The sequence below is a fragment of the Sapajus apella genome, unplaced genomic scaffold, assembly GCF_009761245.1.
Source record: "Sapajus apella isolate SASKATOON/1434 unplaced genomic scaffold, GSC_monkey_1.0 scaffold6, whole genome shotgun sequence".
Taxonomy (NCBI): domain Eukaryota; kingdom Metazoa; phylum Chordata; class Mammalia; order Primates; family Cebidae; genus Sapajus; species Sapajus apella.
The window spans coordinates 21,780,740-21,796,967 of NW_022436946.1; the positions used below are offsets into that span (position 1 = coordinate 21,780,740).

The 16,228-nt window shown below is 33.0% G+C and overlaps 1 protein-coding gene across 14 annotated transcripts in view; it reads left to right on the forward strand.

Moving 5' to 3' along the window:
- The window catches only part of PTPRK (protein tyrosine phosphatase receptor type K), a 576,007-nt gene that overhangs the window by 280,114 nt on the left and 279,665 nt on the right, over positions 1 to 16,228 (forward strand). The window lies entirely within an intron of this gene.

Sequence of the window (16,228 nt, forward strand, 5' to 3'; positions counted from 1 at the left end):
AAATATGAATAAAAATGTGATGTTTTTCTTATTTAATAGTATTTTAAAAACTGACTTTATAAGAATTAAGTAGAAACTGTCATGCTCTTCTAAATTTTTTAAAGTCTTTTAAGAAACCTTTGCGGGTATTTCAGGAAATATGAATTGGAAGAGAGCCAATTAAACTTTTGTGCTTGAGGGTTAATCACAGATCTGAGGTCAAGAGATTTGCCTTGCGCATATTAAGTCCTTAGTCCTTAATACATCTGTATTTAATTATGATTGGACATACATGTTGGGGAGCTGTAAATGGTGCATATAAACAGATTTAAAAGAATCTGAGAGGAAACTGTAGACTAAGAAATATGACTTGCCTTCAGAAAATTTATAGAAAGTAGATCTGTCAGTGCCAGCGTACCGGCAGCTGGGAGGAGCTGGGAGCAGTTCTAAAGCCAGGAGGCTAAACCTAAAAGTGATGGTTAATTGGGCTGAATATTTGAAGCTAGATGATACATAAGTAATAATATTCTCTGAGCACCTTTATTATTATTTTTTAGGTTCTCTGCATCAGAATGAAGAAAGAGATTTCATTAGTTGTGAATTTTAAATTCATGAGAATGCCAATAGAGACCCAAACAAAAAAAAATCATGATAAGATGAGCATAGTTTCTTCAACATAGACATCATGATTTATTTGATGACATCCTTTAGATAGGTGAAAGTAGTGTTGGGGATAATTATTAGTTTGCAGGTGCTTGTAATAAAGGTGTTAATAAATGAATATTGAAATCATACCTAATATAATGTCTGATACCATGCTGGGTGTTACATGTGTGTTGTTTCATCAAGTTCTTACAGCATGCCAATTGGAGATTACAACAGGTGTACTTCATATTAATCTAATTATTGCCACTTTTATAATTTATTTGATTTTCAAGTATCAGGATATCATATTTTGTGTCCAAATATGAAAAAGGAAATGAGTGTCCCTTTTTCTGTGATTGTGCTAATTTATCCTACAGAGATTGAAAAATAGGATACTTTTTCCTGGAAAGCATATTGCATAATGTGCAACCTGTCTTATGAACTAAATGTCAAGTCAGTTTTCTTACTTGTCTTTCTATGCCTAAATAAACAGTTTAAAAATGATTTTAGATATATGTTCTAATGGTTTTGCTAGGTATTTTTTCATTTAGATGGGAACATTAGCTGGCATTTGGCTTTAGCTGTGAGCTAGATAGTCTTTTCTTGGAGAGCTAGAGGCTCTGTAGGTCTGCCCTTGATTTTATGCCTCAGGATTTAATATGACATTGAAATAAAAAGGGTTTTGTATCCTCAGTCACCAGCTGCCTTGTGGCAACAAAGGCTTTCTGGACCCTGCTGGTCTGAGTGGGTTGTAGTCCAAATACTGCTCATTTTTGTTTGTTTGTTTGCTTCCTATATTGTAGATAATCCATTTCATGAGGTTTTAAAACATTTTCCTCCTGCCATTTTTCAAACAGAGATGAGACTTCTATGTTGCCTTCTCCCCTACTTCACCTCCCCTTTTCTCTCTCTTCTTTGTTTTTTTTTTTTTTTTTTGGCGTTTGCTACAGAATGGTGAAATTGTGTATTTCTCTTCCACTTTGACATGGGCATTGCCTCATTCTTTAGTAGTGTACATATTCACCTTAATTTATTCAAAAGCTATTTTACCTTTTTCAGTAATACCACATCAATTACCTTAATTTATTCTCTTATATCACTATTCTCCATGTATAAGAAATCTTGAAATCTATCAATTACTTACCTAGGTGTTTTCAAATTAAAATAAAAACTAATTATTATGGAAATTATGTAAAAATGAACCAGATGAGATTGATCATTATCCATATGTCAGTCAATTAAAAGGTGGCAGTGATATAAAAAACTTGCCCACCTTTTGCTGAAAGTAGTAAAACCATAATAAAGCAGAAAGAATTCTGGTTCCAAAGTGAAGCTACCAGCTAACTCAGGCAAATAGATGTCAGATTATTTCCATTTCATGTAGAATAACAGCCTAGAGTTCAGGAAGACTAGTTCTTAATTCTAACCCTCATAAATTTTTTAACCCAGTTAATTGCCATGGCCTTAGAGGTTTCATTTAAGTGTTCTGGGCCTCAATTTGCTTACTTATAAAAGGAGATTCTGAGTAGACACTAAAATCTCTTCTAGCTGTAATATGCTAAACTAGGTCTTTACATTATTTTTGGTGGCTTTAAATATGGCCTTGATAACCTTTTTGTGTGGAAGAATGTAAAAGTCTTGGTATTTATTTTGCATGAGAAAAAATGATACCTTAAATAAAGTATCATTGTAAGAACGAATGCTCAAAATATCTGCTGATAGTACTGAGAATGATTGTACTTGAAGCAACTCAATGAAAGGTCACTGCAGTCTATCACAGAGGTAACGGAATAACAGAATAGTTGTTAAACATGCTGTGGTCAGGCAAAATACCAAATGGCAATCAACTTTTTATGTCCTTCAAATAACTTACAGTATGTAGTATTGAGCTTCAATTGGCAAAATGTTGTCTAAATATGGGCTAAAGTAACAGAAACTAGAAAAAGAGCCAATTTTCTATTTCAAAGGAAAAATGATACACTATAACTCTGTAAAAGGTATACAGAACATATACTTGATTATATTTGATATTTTAAATAATTTGTTATGGAAAAACTGAATAATTTTTCTCACTTGTATATTCTTTCCAGGTTATAATTCATATATCAATTATTTTTTTTGTCTGAAATGAAATACAAATTGGGTAAATTTAAAAATGGCGGGGGAAACACAAACAATGAGTTGCCTGAGTTAATCTAGGATAATTTCATAATGCATATCACGATGGTTTTGAAAGTATCTATAGGGAGTGTTCTTTCTTGTAAGAATCAGATTATATAATTATGGATTATTTGAAGTAGGTTTTCTGTATTTCTAGATATTTAGAAAATATAATTAATTATAAAGTATTTGAAGGTTTTCTAAATTTGTAGGTATATGGAAATATATTAACAGATTTATATATTTACATATATATGACAAAATATGTAAACCAGTCACATGCTAAATGAACTAATGATACACAAAACAACATTTAATGTTTTATGTCTGTGTCAGTAGACTAAAAATATGGTAAAATCATGAGGTTTTCTGGAACAGTTTTTAAAAGTATGTTATGCAGTACATTTATGCACTAAAGGAAATTTAGAATAAAGTCTTTAGTCACCCTTAGAGAACTTCCAGATTATTTTTCAATTGAGAGTTCAATGAAGTAGCATATAATCTGGATATAAACACAATATTTTTTGGTTAATGATTTGTAAATTTTTTGCCACATGAACAGATGTTTTTCAAATCTTACAAGTTTTAGAACTAAGCCATTTTAATTTTATAGTAGTTCGCTCTTATCCATGGGAGATACATTCCAAAAAGCCCAATGGATGCCTGAAACCGCACATAGTACCAAACCCAACATATACTGTTTTTTTCTACATATGCATCAAGTCGTTCGTACATCAAGTTTGACTGACAAATTAGACACAGTAAGAGATTAACAGCAATAACTACTAAAATAGAACAATTATAATAATATACTGTAATAAAAGTTATGTGAAAGTGATCTCTTTCAGCCTATCTTCATACTTTACTCGTGCTTCCTAGGATGAGGTGAAATGATAAAATACTCACGTAATGAGATGAAGTGAGGTGAATGACATAGGCAGTTTGATGTAGCATTAGGCCACATTAACCTCTTGAGAATATGTCAAAGGGAGGTTCATTTGCTTGGGGTGACCCTGCATCATTAAGCCATGACAATTTTGATGGTTGGGATGTCAGAAACACACAATGTTGAAGACTAACAAGTGAGGATGGCAAGATTTCATTACGCTACGCAAAGTGGAGTGCAATTAAAAACCTATGAATGGTTTATTTCTGGAATTTTTCATTTAATATTTTCAGACTGTGGTTGACAGAAGGTAACTACATCTGCCCAAAGTGCAACCTTGGATAAGGAAGGATTTCTGTATTCCTGAGGAACTTTCAATGATAGGGAATTTATGATTCCTAACTTGAAGCTATGATAAAGCTCTGGTTATGGGAAATAAGATCAAAAAAGAAATCATAACATAATTTATACTGAAATGAAATAATAAAACCATCTGGTTATATTCCTGAGAAATGTCAAATAATTTTCTTACAGGAAAAATAAAAATTAGAGAGTACACTTTTATAGGTTAAAAATATTGGTAATTTATGTATTTATTTTTATATTTTGAATTATTTATTTTCAATATTGAAAAGATGTCAAATTCAAAAATTTTTTTAAACTTCAAATATTTCAATATTTGAATTATTAATATTTTTGAATTATTTTTATTTTTTAATTTGAAATTATCACTACAGACTAGTTGTACATATTTATGGGATACAAGTGATATTTTTGGAAAAAGTATACAATGCGTAATGATCAAATTAGGGTAATTGGGTTACCCATAACCTCAAGTATTTATTATTTCTATGTGTTAAGGACATTCCATTTCCACTCTTTTTGTTATTTTGAAATATACAATAAATTGTTAACTATAGTCACCCTATGGTGCTCCTGAACACTAGATTGTAACTGTTACTATTATGAATACTGGATAAAGTGATTGTAGGAAAAAGTGAATATATAAGCAACAAATGAACAAAAGTGTAGCAGTTCTATTCATAAGTATTTACCCAAGAGAAATTAAGGCATGTACCCACAAAAAGACTTGTGCAAGGATGCCTATAACAGCTTTATTCATAATAACTGATAATTAGAAAAAACCGAAATGTCCATGAATAGGATATAGACAATTTATGGCTCATTCAAGCAATGAAATACTGCTTAGCAATAAAACAATGAACTACTGAAAAATATAACTGCGTGAATGAATCTCAGCAATATTAGGTTTTGGAAGGGAGACAGACACCAAACTTGTATACTTTATGATTTCATTTACATTAAGTTTGAGAAGAAACAAAACTAATCTATGATGATAGAAATTAGAACACTTGTTGCCTGTGGGGAATAAGGATTGATTGGAAATGGGGAGAGGAAAATTCTCTAGGGTAATGTTAATGTCACATACATTGACTGGGGTATTGGTCTGAGAGTGTACATGCATTTGTCAAAGACTAAGATCTGTCCAATTTACTATATGTATTTTATTTTTACCTCAATAAAACATATATGAGGAAAAAGTGAGTATATGATACATTTTATCAAATAACCAACTTAACCAACTTACTGGCGGTGCTAATCAAGCCATAGACGGTAATAGCCTACAGGCATTACTTGCACTTTCATCCATCTTGTCCATTTCAAGTGATTTGTTTAGGTTCAAAGGTAATTTACAGTCATTTCTCTCACTTGAAATAAACGTGTTCTGAATGTTCTGCTTTAAGAACACCTTATAACTTGAGGATATGAAAGGGTTGTAACTGGGGTTGGACTGAAAGTTATACATTAGTATTCTGTCATGAAGGTCCAGCATAAGTGGACACCTACATGGTAAATCAAATAGAGCCTATTGCTGGAACATCTGTCAGACCATATGCTTTGGCTTCAGGTTCAGTGTAGAAACTAAAATACTAATGACTCCATCCATCATTACAGCACTTGGCTGGCATGCATCATTGAATTGGGCAGAGAAATTCAACAGCAGAGTTATTGAAAGTAGGGAATTGTGTGGGTAGGTTTGGTGACACCATTTGTTTTGGTGAATTGAAATGAGGCTGTTTAATGTGTGACTGGTAATCCTATGCAGATTGCCATCAAAGCTGTGGCAATTGGGCCAGTCTGTCAGTGATCGCCGCAGGTGCTGGCACTGTGCCTCCTCCGTGAGACTGCCAAAACAGGAGAGTCAGCCGCCGTTTCACCCTTGGTGAGGCTCATTTTTGCTAGAATAGTGTGATACAGCTTGTTGCTCAGCCAAAGGAAATGTCATTCCTTATGGAGCAACACATAATTTAAGCAATGGGTTGAGAGTAGTAATTGGAGAGTGAAATCAGTAAAATGAGATGCAAATGGCTTCCAAAAACAACCAGAGAGAGGCTGACCCCCTACAGTACAACGGTTGTCAGTGAAGGGGCAGTGAAAGTGGTTGGTCTGAAACTTCTGACTGCATGGTGTTTTACCTGTCTAGGCAAATGCCAAAGCCTTGCTCTTGTACTTCATGCAAACATCACCACATAGTAGTGGAAATCTGAAGCATGATTTCTAAACAACTGAATTAATTTGGAAGCACAAAAATTTAACTGATGAAAACAGCACCACACCATTTCAAAGGCCTAGTAGTTATGCTCACAGTGCTCTTTCTGATGTCCCCATGCTATCACATTTTTCTGTTCTTATTTATATTGCCATTTGGCAGGCCCAGATGTTTGTAACATATTTAATTTCTGCAAGAGATTTTACTATCCTGACACTATTTATTTTAAGAAAACAAATTTGATAATTTTCCACTTACAATGAAGGTAAGCTTTCTGAAGAAATTACTTTATGCTTAGAAACTGCAGTTTACAGTGGGTAATTCTTTGGAAACTGGGAAGTTTTTAAAATCAACTTGATTAAATACTAGGTAACATGCATAAAGAAAAAACAATGGAATGCAATATAGTAAAAGTTCTTCCAATGTCTGGATGTGGTCAAAATTGTGACATTTTCTAGGTAAAAGACTTTAAGAATGGCTGACATACTTCTCAAATATTAAAATTACAAAAGGTAATGTGTAATTATCAAGACAGTAAACTTGAACGATGTCAGAATTGCTAAAGGGAACTGGCATAAATATATCTTGAGATCTGTGGAAGACTAGGTAAGTGACTTACTACCTTGTAATGTAAGAAATATACAAAAGGGATTTTATTTGCTCTTTATATATAGATCCTAAAATATAATAATGACACGATTTGAAGCTTATGATGAGAGCTGTAAGCTGATTATAAGCGAGAACTTTATAATTGTGGGGCTGTTGAAAAGTGCAATGAGCTGCTCCAGGAGGTAATAAAATTACAATTAGTCCAAGTATCCAAGCATAATCTGGATAAGCACATGCTAGAGATGTAGAAGGCATTCAATCCTGAGGCTAGATACTTTTTAAGATACTTTTTGCTGTGACAGATGATTCCATAACTGAGTATGGCAAGTCCATACAGAATTTAAGGACTATACTATTTCAGAGCTGAGCGTGAGTAACGCAGGATGGAGTGTGAAATTATTAGAGAAGACTTGATTGAAACCTTGAAGTGTACGTAGGACTTTAATAAGCAAAAGTGGGCATGGTTACTACTGCAGATTCAGAAGGCAGAAAGTGCATGTGTGGCGACATGGGATCTGAGCCAAAGGAGAAGGATCTTACTGTAAGTGGAAGGTTCACCATGAAGAGTGGAGGCAAATAGAGTTTACGGAAAAGTTGGTGCTAGACCATGATGGAGACTGCTGGAAGAGGAAGAGGTTTCTGTTCTCAGCACAGTTGTCAGGGAATGAGGGCCTGATTGTGGACAGTGCCAGTGGAATTAGAAAATCCATAAGTAGGAAAGGAGAGGACAAATTAAGAAACAAAACGGTTTTGGGCCTGGTTTGTATCATTTTAGAGTATTTAGGAAGATGTGAGAATGAAATAGTAAAGAAAGCTTTGTACATTTTCTCAGTGTCTTTTTTTTTTTAATAATTTAATAGTATTTATTTACTTCCACATGATTGTTTTAACATGCCAGAGTGTCTTTTTAAAAGATAGTCAATTAATTTATTTTCTCAATTACTATTTTTGGAGCTCATTTGTCTATTAGAACCATTGTTTACTTTTTACCTCTTTCTACCTTCATAATTGCATGTAAGTGATCCTATTAGGAGTGAAAAATGAGGAGATATTTCAATCTCTTTTGACTCTTTCTAGCTTTAATAAAAGTTTACCAGGACAATTTGAAGCTTGTGGCCAAATTAAACCTCTGAGTGGCCCTGGTGTCACTGAGGAGAGCAAATCAATGGGAAAACTGTTGGTGCCTTCAGCCTTGTCTGTTTTTGTAACTTGTGGCTCATGAAACAAGACTGTGAGGAGTGCACCCATATCCCTTTTGCTTTCCTAGTTTCTGGTCATCTGCTCTGAACTTCAGCTGACAGATGAATACTAGCTTGCTATTTAATTCTTATTTTCTCTATCTTTTGTTTAAGCGTAGTGATTTTGCCATGTATATACTGGTTTACAGTTAATTCCGACCCACTTAAGAGACCATATTCTCTTTGGTAGCTAACAGCCAACACTCTCTACAGTCCTGCTTTTCCTGGGGCCATTGGTTTATTCTAATTCATGGCATTATCTTATTCCTGCATAGCTTTATATAAAGAATTCTGCTTATATGTCTTGAGATAAAGTCACCGATCTCCTATCATGGATTATAAGGTTTTTATTTCACTTTCTGGCATTTTGGATATGTAACAATGAGCATCAGAAAGTTTAATAATGTTTAATTTTTAAAATTGATAAATACCCTGAAGTCATTTTGGTTGATTTTGTGTGTGGCTTTCTGTCATAAAGAGCTCATTGCCTTACAGATATAATGCTTTCTTTTCTTTCTTTAATAATTTATAAACTCTGTAATGTCTACAGATTACATAATTGATCATAAATGAATAATGTGTATAATATTCTTTACCTTTCTTATCTGTTCTTGGAACAGGACTGTAAAAACCTGGCAGTCACAGAAGTTCAAGGATTGCTTCTTATCGGTATCTAAAAAATAACAATTTACTTCTCTTTCTGTGCAAGAACAATATGATCTCCTACTGTTTGTAGAGTTGCCACTTTAGTGTGTTTCTAGGTGTGTCATGTTAAGCACTTTATAACTTTCCCATTGAACTCCTGCGATCAGTATTACAACATGGAGCATTGGCAGGCTTGGTTTCTTCTTTATGAAAAGTAGTCTGCTAGAAAGATCTAAAATTTACAAAATTATTGTATTATAAAATAAAACATAGATATAGAAAAGCACACAAAAATAAAGACTATTATGACTTAATGCATTTTTATCAGGTAAACATCACACAGGACAAGAAAGAGAGCTTGCCAGCCATTCCAGAGGTGTCTTCCATGTGCTCTGTGCCAGGCACAAGAGTCTCCCTGCCCCTACAAATAACCATGAATTTTAGCCCTTGCAGTTTGTTTCACTTGTATATGCATCCCTAGACACCATAGTCTTATCAATTTTTTTAAATAGACATCTTTTTAAGTCTCTTTTAATCTCTAGGTTTGTCCTTTATTCCTTTCCTCACAATTTATCTGTTGAGCCTCGGATGTTTGGCTTCTAGATTCCCTGTCCACATTTTGCTGATTGCATGCTAATGCCCTCTTCAGTTCCACATATGCCTCTTTCCTCTCTATTTCCTGCAAATTGGCAGCCAGATCTAGGGTCAAGTTTGATCCGTTGGCAACACTGTAGGAGGTGCTTGGTGTAATCACAGGAGGAACAAAATGTGTCATCTTTCTTTTTGTGATCTTGGCAGTCTCTGATGATTAATGTCTATATTTATTCCTGGGGGCAGAAAATTGTGACATGCTAACCTTTTTTGTTCGTTTGTTTCTTATTTCTTTCGTATTTGTTTAGTTGATGAAGAGATACATAATCACCCTAATCTACTATTTGGTTACCCAGTAACACAATTCATTAAGGAAAGGGAAGATAAACTCTCCAATATTTGCTTTATTTACTAGTTTTTAATATAATGAGTCGGTTCCCTATCATCCTGCAAAGATGATCTATTTGGTTACCCAATAACACAATTCATTAAGGAAAGGGAAGATAAAAGCTCCAATATTTGCTTTATTTACTAGTTTTAATATAATGAGTCGGTTCCCTATCATCCTGTAAAGATGACATACTGTTCTTTTTTTATTTTAATGTCATTATAAACTCCTGGATTTAAACATATTAAATGGAGTTTAATCTGTTGTAAATATTACTATTATTAAATCTTAAATTGTCCCATCTTTGCTTAGTGGGCACGTCTCCGAATTTGCTCCTGATTATTTTTGATGTGATTATAGTAGGCTTTGAGAATTTCCGTGCTACTCGGTATTGTGAGATATTTCACTTTTTCCTCTGGATGTGGGATCAGTTGTTTTACAATGATGCCCTGTTTAGTTTTAGTAAGAAATTGTATTTCAAGATCATAAGGTGGGTTCTGAGGAATACTCACTTCTAGATCTTTTCAGTGAATAGAACTAAAAAATATATACACATGTATTTAATGATAAAATAAGTAATGAGTTCACAGGGATATTTCAAACTGAAGCCTAAAGATTTTTACTCAATATTTATCTTATTACAACTTCTCAGTTACGTTTTATTTTCACGTTGATATTCTTGGCTGTCAATGATACAAGAAGATAGATTTAGAATATATCATAATTATACATTAGTTTTATCTAATATTATTTTGAAAACTTGTACTAAAGCTTCATTGTCACCATATAGCTATTGCATGGATAATATAGTCTCTTCTACTTTGCTCCTATTTAGTCTTCTAAATGTAACTATGTTTTTAATATTCAATATTAGCTCGCCTGTCATATCTAGTAATTTTGGATATCAGAAATGCATTTTCCATGTTTCAGATTCCTTAGGAACTGCCCATGGAAATAGTATTCCTGGAGATCTTAGATGTTGATAGTTTTTTTTTGTGGTCTTGATTCTTAAGTCAATTTTGCAGTATATAAAAATCTTTCATTCACATTTTCTTTTCTTGAGTAACTTAAATAATGTTACTTCATTTTCTTTTACAGACAGAATAGGTAACAGTCAGTCACCATAAAGCCTTGGTGATTGTCTGTACCTATTTTTTCTAGATACACAAATAATTTTTGTTTCTCTTGACTCTTACCAGAATATGTATCAAAGTAGGTCACTCTGAGTTATCATCAGGAATGTGGTATTTCTTTCATTGTATAGTTTATAAACTTTTTGTAAATTTTAGAAGTTTTTAAAAATTATAATTTTTAGTACTTTTTCTGTTCCCTTGATCCTGTAGAGACTTGTTAGCTCTGTGTTTAATTTTTACCTATCGTCATTGATTACTTTTAAATATTTTAATTCTCCTTATTGTAAACATTAATAATTTCTCCTTTTTCACATTCTGCCATTCTTCAAGACTCATCTGTTCAGTTTACTGTAGTTACTCGTAATTTCTAAAATATTTCTTTAATTTATAATTTTCCTGAATTGTCATTTCCTTTCTGAGTTTTATTGTTTATATTGTTATATCTCATGAATCATTTTCTTAATATGAAATATTATGTTGTGGTTTTGATCTGTTTTGTGTACATATTTTTCTCATTGACTTTCATTGAAATTAAGGATCATACTCTGCTCCTTATTTTCTTTAAATCTTATAAAATCTTTATGTGAGGTTTGATCTTGATAATTTTTTCATTTTTATGTGAAATAAGTTTTCTGGAAGTTTTAAAATTAGGTGGGGTTCAGGAAACTTTACCTGATTTTACAGATTCTCTTTTCTGTTGTTTTATGTTTTAAAATATGGCAGCTTACCTTTTGAGATTTCTGGGATTTCCCCACTTTTGTCTAGTCCCTCTATTTCCATACTCTCTTGTTAGTCTGTTTATATGTGGCAGGTTCAGAAAAATTAAACCATCTGTGCTACTGCCATCAGCTTCCCAGAATCCCTGAGATCTGATGGTTCCATTGCATTTGTTTTCTTGCTTCACCCACCTTCCCTCTCACTATGAATTGCATGGTTTTATAGTTGTGGACTCATGAGCGTCACGTTTCTGCTTTCTACAGTGCAGTATGAAGCAACCAGCCAATCCCATTATATTTCTTTGTTTGACTAAAATGTTCTAAGGTAGAATAAATGGTTACCAAAACTTTGCCTTCCATAGATTCTTAATTAGGAGTATATCTAATAGTGATATTTTACATGCCTCTACTGCTACATCATGTCATGAACTAGTAGTGTCTTCTTTGCCACTGGCAAGACAGGTTTAAATCTAATCGGATTGAAAAATAAATTTCAGTAAACCCAGAGTCAGAACCAAATCAGAAAGTTCATCCATAAAAATCTGATTCTCTAGAAGCACTTCTCGTCGTAAAATTGTCTCTATCCCTCAGGCTTCAAGAAAGAAAAGTACAAGCAGTAGGAGATAGGTATGATTTTATTGAAATGTATGTGTAGATGTATATATATATAATTATAAGATTACATACAGTAGGATTTTATATACAAAATTGAAGAGATTTACTGCAAGGAATTGGTTTTTGTGCTTGTGCAGATTGGCGAGGCAAGTCTGAAGTCTGTAGGGCAAGTCTTTGGGAAGGGCAGGCTAAAACATTCATGCACAGACTGAAGCTGTTGTTCACTGGTGGAATTTCTTCTACTTTGGAGAAGCCTCAATTCCTGTCTAAAAGCCTTTCAACTGATTCAGTCCAGTCCACTCAGATTATCTAGGTTAATTTTACTTGCTAGATTATGGATTTTAAGTCCAACCACAATATGCCTTCACAGGGTCACCTAGTTTAGTGCTTAATGAAATAACTGAAGATTAATAGCATAGGCAAATTCACATATCAAAAGACTGTCACAGTTATCAAACAGATGATTTGCTTAGATATTGTCTGGATTATCATCTTCATAATATTGTGATTATCATTATTTGCTATGAATATTTTTGCACAATAATCTCACAGAGTATTCTCATCATCTCTGTTGAATAAGCAGGTCCAAATACAAATCTCCAATTTTAGATGAAAAGGTAGAGATTGAGAAATGATGAGAAATTGTTCAGCTCACAAATGGTTGCTTCAGGGATAGAAGCTAGGTATCATCCCCAGCAGACATGGTTCTGTCTACTTACACGTGCTTTCTCTGTGTGGTTCATCTTATTGGTCACCTGTCTCCACATTGCAAAGATACCCATGATTCTTAGAGTGAAACTCCTTTTCTTGTTTAATAGCTGACGTTATATTTTGTTACACTTGATTAATAATTCTGATTCTAGTATTTGCTATCTCCAGCACATTTTTACCCTGCTTTATTTCAGAATTATGATATTCACCACATCTTTCTCTCTCTGTCAAATACCATTTACCTTCTTCCATCCTTCTATTGCCAGAAAGTCAATGCTTTGAATTTATTATTGTCATTTCAGCATATTTTTTTCTAGGAGAACACTATTTACTCCACTGAAATATGTATAATCATTTCTATGATAAATAAGTACCTCTCTCAAAATAATAATGTAGTATTTTTAATTTAGAAATTTCTAAATTATTTTTAAGTTTTCTGTGAAATCCTTTTATGTTTTTAAAATTGCCACTTAAATTATTTCAGGTTTTTAAAATTATAGAATTATTTTGTTCTTCAATAATAGAGATAGTGATGAAAAATCTTTATCATCCTGGGAGATTGAAAAAATTTCATATAAATCTTATAGATCAGACAAGCCCTAGTAAGAACTCTCAGGTCCCTGGGATTAATTTGCCTGGAATATTGTAAACTTCATTTCAGCCTTGCTTGGTCATAGTTGTGTGAATTCACTTTGGAATTCGTTTTGGCAACTCATAAACAGTCTTCTTGATGCTGTTCAACAAGGACCTAAATATCAAACATAAGAAAATAGTATCTTTCTAAGTCCTACAATTTTAAGAAGATGAGAGAATCATATATTATTATGTTCTCAGAAATGTCAATGAGAAAATAAATATATAATAAATGTAATTTGATTATTTTCAAGTCAATGGTGTTGAAATAATCTCGGCATGTATTGTCAGTGCCGCTCTTTTTAGTCTGAAATGAAACTGGATTAATTTTATTCCTCAAATTTTGAAAATAGAGACCCTGAAGGAAAGTATACCATATTTTAATTGTACCATATTTCTTTTAGGATACTTTCAAGCTGAAAGTAATAGAAAACCAAATGTATTATTTCATTTAACAAAAAGTCCAAAAATAAGTGGGCTCTGATAATTGTTGATGTCATTTCAGAGATTTGATTCCATCCTGTCTTTCTATCTGATATGCCATCCTGAGTGCCTCAGCGTTTCCCTTAGATTGGTCTGCCTCATGGTGATGAGTCAGCTCTTCCAGTTTTAGGCATGACAGTAAGAAAAAGCAAAATAAACCCATTTTTCTTATATGCCTCCTTGGAAGTGAGGAAACCTTTCTAGAAATAACTTGACCAATTCCTATCATACCTCCTTGGCCAGAATATGGACATACACTCTACTTTTAAAGCATGTCACTGTTAATGGAAAGAAGACACACATTAACCTAGTGTTAATGGCCCGGTGTGTCTCCACGTGTAATATCTTGATGCATAACCTAGAGATCTTGCTAAAATGCAGATTTCAATACAGTATATCTAAAGTGATCAAGTGATCTCTTAACTCTGCATTTATTAACAATCTGTCAGTTGATGCTGATGCTACTGGTCTTTAGACCACATTGCAAGGGGTTTAATTAATAGCCTGGTTGGTTGAAATAGATGTTGGAGAATCAACCATTATTATCACTATATTCTACTAGAAATGGAACTTGTCAAATGAGCACTGCATGTACTGTGCATGACGAAGCTTACTTAGTATAGTAGAGGAGAGGAGTGATAACACTGAGGATTACAATGGCTTGCCCGGGGTTACTTGGTAAGTGACAGGTTTTATCTAACAACTTGTATTGGAGACAAAATAAGTACATAAGCCTGAGATGGATTGGGGGGTGGGGTGGGAAGCAGGGAAAAAATTTGTGCTAGGTTACAATCCCTTGGATCATATAATGTGTGATTCATTTTTCAGTACTTCTCAGAATTAGGTATATATTTGCAATTGTTAAATCATATATAAAAACTCAAAGCAGAATAAAAAGCCTAGAACTGAAAAACACAGCAAAGGCAGAGAAATATGCAAACATTGCTTCATAAAAGAGAAAGTTACCATTACTTCTTACATCGTCCTCCACTGGCACTGCCTGCTCTGATAAGTTGATGATGTGTAGTCGGGGAAAGACCTGTAAGTTTGGATTTAAAAAAATTATTTTTGACTTCTAGAATGTACATATTTTAAATTGTTACCTTTAGCTCTAATGAGTTATTGGAAGCTGAATAAAGAAAGCAATGTCTAATAATAGATTATATTAGCCCATTGGAACAATGCCTTGATTAAACCTCAACAATAATCAGTTTGTTGGATAGGAACTGTAACCAAAATGAACATAACAACTTTGGTTTAGTTTAGAGGAAAATCTGCTGGATTTTAGGTCATCAAACCTAGTTCTGAGTTTTAGTCCTGCTGCTTACAGGCTGTGGATTACATTTCTAATCTTTCTGAACTTTAATTGGATATCACTATATCATAGACGCTCATGAGAGAGAGAAGTGGCAGAACCAGTAATAGCTAACATAAGGTATATAGAAGTGCTTATTAAATGATTATTGAAGATAAACCTGAATATTATGACTGTTAATTTTGTTATTTCAAGAGAGAAATATTACGTCTTCTGTACTCATTAATTATATAATATACATCCTATATAAGCTTATGTTAGTATATTAATACACACATACAAACATGTAATATATTAACTTTGTGATATATTAATTATATTATAATTCATTAATTGTGTAACATATATCCTATATAAACTTATGTTAGTATATTAATACACATATAAATGTCGTATAATATATCAACTTTGTGATATCTTGAATGGATGAGCTTAAGTATACTCCTCAGCCTCTGAGTTGTGGTATAATTACTTCTGAAATAAATATCTTGGTGTAGTGATTTCTTGATGTCCTAGAAATTCAACAGTTTTATAACCTCCCTTTATTATTAAATTAGATTGATGATTAAAAATATTTTATTATAACTTATAAAAGCCTAAGGAGAATTTATGCAACTCTTATCTCTAAAATGTTCAGTGAGTTTAATTCATTTTAACAAAGTACTTGAGCCACCCACTAAATAAAGATAATATATATTAGATGTCATGGAGGAAAAACTATGTATAAGTGAGACATGAAACTCTACCTTCAGAATGATTTCAGTATACAAAGAGATGAAAAGACGTTTATAGAAGTATCCTGGTAGAAAAGATTTAAGATAGAAAAGCCAGTTAATAAGTTTTCATAATCTTTTATAGAGTTTTTAAGGTCGTATCCATGACCCTGTCAGCAGGAGTAGAAAGGGAAAA